Source organism: Acomys minous, assembly GCF_964271855.1.
Source record: "Acomys minous genome assembly, chromosome: 5".
NCBI classification, from domain to species: Eukaryota; Metazoa; Chordata; class Mammalia; order Rodentia; family Muridae; genus Acomys; species Acomys minous.
Genome location: NC_140494.1, coordinates 50,921,385 through 50,924,994, shown reverse-complemented (window position 1 = coordinate 50,924,994; position 3,610 = coordinate 50,921,385). Strand labels below are relative to the sequence as shown.

Genomic DNA, 3,610 nt, shown 5'->3' with positions numbered 1-3,610 from the left:
CTAAAGGTCTGGTATGTCTCCAGATGCTCACAGTGATACTCCCATCCTCAGTTTCCCTTTTCTCTCTAAGCTATCTCTTCTACTCTCCATCACCCCTAACATTTGATCCCCCCTCTGGTTTCCCTCCCAAATAACCCCTCATACTCGGGTCCCTATCTACATCCACTTTCACTATCTATTCTATTTCCCCATATGAGTGAGATTCAAGAAGGGCCTCCCTTGGGGCCTGCTTTTAATTTATCTTCTTTGAGTCAGCTGGTAGAATTTTGGAGGCCACTTACATGTGTATTATCATGTCCCCTGAAAACATCCATACTTTGACTTCTTACTTTCCAATTGTTTTCCCCTTAAGCTCCTTTAGTTGTATTGCTCTAGCAAGGACCTTAAACAATATATTAAAGAGATACAGAGAGAGAGGACAGGCCTGTCTTGTCCCTGATTTCAGTGGAATTGCTTGAAGTTTCTCTTCTTTAAGTCTGATGTTGTCTATAGGCTGTGGTACTGGCAACAGCAATAGGCTGGTGGATCAATGGAATTGAATCAAAGAGCCAGAGATGAATCCACACACATTTGGTCACTTGATTTTTGACAAAGAAGCCAAGGGTTTTAAGGTCAACAATTAACAAATGGGACCTCATGAGGCTGAGAAGCTTCTGTAAGGCAGGAGACACTGTCAACAGAACAAAGCGACAGCCTACAGACCGGGAAAAGATCTTCACCAACCCTTTAGCTGACAAAGGTCTAATATCCAAATATATAAAGAACTCAAGCAATTAAACACCACCAAACCAAATAACCCAATTGAGAAATGGGGCTCAGAACTAAACAGAGAATTCTCAACAGAGGAATATCAAATGGCTGAGACACACCTAAAGAAATGCTCAGCGTTGTTAGTCATCAGAGAAATGCAAATCAAAATGACACTGAGATCCCATCTTATACACATCAGAATGGCTAAAATAAAAAATTAAGTGACACCACATGCTGGCGAGGATGTGGAGAAAGAGGAACACTCCTTCATTGCTGGTAGGAATGCAAACTGGTGAATACTAATTTTTAAAGACTTGATTCATTCATAGTCTCCACATTCCTACTGTCAAAGTCCCAATGTCTTCCTTACTAACATCTTCTTTCAATCATTTACACCATAGTGAATGTTTTGCTATGTGGCAAAATGAATACATAATATTTGGACTTCTGGAAATCAAAATATTGAATGAACAAAAAACAAATGTATAGATAATACACAAAAATGCCTCATTCTATAAATGAAGAAAATTTATAAAAAGTTATTTTCTTACATATATTTAGTTAGTTACAGAGCGTGGCTAAAAGTATATTATAGAAGAATTTTAATACAGCCACAAGGCTACTCTGGCAGGGGATCACATCCGAAGAACTTCCATGGTCTTTGAGGTCCAACTGGAATGCAGACACGCTCTGGATTAAAGTATGATCTGCCTAAAGTACAGGCACACCCTTAGTACACACCTTTCATTCCAAACAGTGAAGGAAAGGTTAGTATATAGAAAAAAGCAGCCACATAGGAAAGTGATGTTTCATTGAGGGCCAGACAAAGTGACAATTCTGTGAAAGATTTGACTGACTGAATCAGAAATAAGATCTGCCCAACTCTCCTGAGAACAGAACAGGAAAGAAAGCCTATTTAAGAACAGCAAAGAAGAGAGAGAGAGAGAGAGAGAGAGAGAGAGAGAGAGAGAGAGAGAGAGAGAGAAAAGTTTTTGTTAAACTGAAATTTGATTACCAGGACAGTTTCTTCAGAGACAGCTGGCAAAGAGAACAAGCTAGACACAGGTGAAGGCAGAATGAGTCAGAGAATGACAAGGAGTCTGAAGACTAAAACATATTGACAGAATTAGTTTGAGGACAAAAAGGCAGTTCAATTAGAAGCCAAAAGAAGCCAGTCTGAATCAGTCAGATTGGACAGGAGTTTAAGCCAGAACAGCTGAGTGGAACCTGCCATGGAAAATTCAAATCAGGCGAGAAAGGTTTGGCAATTGCTCTTATCTCCTCCCACCATCTGAGAAAATATGAACAACATTTAGATTATGGCCCATTTTATGTGCTAATTTTAAGTTCAGTTGGACCAAGATGTGGACACTGATTTTTGTTTATTACCAATAAATGAAATCATCTTGAATTTCAAAATATAATATTCTTTCTTTGAAATAGCATTTCAATGATTTAAAACATATATTTTTATTTTATTTATTTATTTATTTTACTTAAACAGTTTTTAATGAGAGCTGTGCGCGAGAGGCCTCTACTCCTGTATCTTCTCCATCGTTTCCTCCTTGTATTTGCCCTTCTCCTTTCCTACTTGTCGGGACTTGGCTTTCCTTTCCAGGATCTTCTTCTGATCTTTGTCCAACTTTAGCCTGGTGATGACCACCTTGCTGGAGTGGATGCCCACGTGGACAGTTGTGCTGTTAGCCTTTTCTCGCGACACTCATTCAATGTAGATGACGTACTTTTTCCTATATACCTGGACCACTTTGCCAATCTGCTGGCCTTTGTAGTGTCCTCGGACAACCTGCACTTCGTCGTCCTTTCGAATGGGCATGGACCGGACGTTGTACTTCTGTCTCAGCTCTTTGGAAAGGGGGTAACACATGATCTTCCTCTGAATGTGAGAGGGGGCATTGAAATGGCGTTTGCGGTTCTTGCTCCGGTCAGAAGTCACGAAGGGGTTGAACTTCATTTTGGCGGCTGCGATCCAGCGATGGCCACAAGAAGAAAGAGCTAAAACATATATTTTTAAACTAATATTGAAAGCAACCTTTTCTTGGTGCACATGGTGTCTAGTAACAACACCGGTAAAAACCAGATGAGTCTATCTTTAGAAGTGAGTGTTAAGTCTGCCTGCTACTGTTTTTTGTTGAGTTAAAGAGTACTTTAGAGATGGATCTGAAGATGTACATTAGGATATTGGGTACAGGCACACTCCTATGGGCTATCCTTATAACCCAGATTCCTAAGATCTTCCAATGGTCAAAACTGCTTCCTTTCACAGAATTGTCCTATAGCTTGATTTTTGTCATAGTATCAGGAATGCTTGTTAAGGCTGTTAATTGACAGGCACAAAATTGTCATATAAATTGATTTTGTGGTGGTAACAGGAGTGCTTGTTCAGGCTGTTAACTGACAGGAAAACTTCAAGTAATGATGTATACAGGTTCATTTTTAAGAATGCAGAAAAATATGACACTGGGTTGCATATCTATGTAACTGTCACATACCTCTGTTCTCATTGTGACATAAATCTTTTCATTTACTAATTTCCCTTTTGACTTCTATATGCTACTTCCTGTCACATCCCACTCAAGTACATGTTTCATGAAAAAATAAATAATCCACTGTTGCCCCTCATAAGCAAAAATTAGCGAAGCAGTTCTTCAGAGCACTTGTATAATTAAGCTGGCTTCAAAGCTTGAAAATTAAGTATCTGAAAATGGCACTTATGTAAGTCAGCTACAAAATAGAAACTGACAAACCCAATGAATGAACTTGCTCATTTTCATTTTGAATATCACTGAAATTACAGAAATCTTTCTTATATTAAGTCATCAAAGGTGGTTGCATGGGACAG

General features: G+C 39.0%; 1 pseudogene across 1 annotated transcript; it reads right to left on the bottom strand.

Annotated features, from left to right (window-relative positions):
- Positions 1–2,262: 2,262 nt before the first annotated feature.
- Positions 2,263–2,757, bottom strand: LOC311597394 (large ribosomal subunit protein uL24-like; annotated as a pseudogene). Its single transcript has one exon. The product of its transcript is annotated as a large ribosomal subunit protein uL24-like (transcript).
- Between the last annotated feature and the right edge of the window lie 853 nt (positions 2,758–3,610).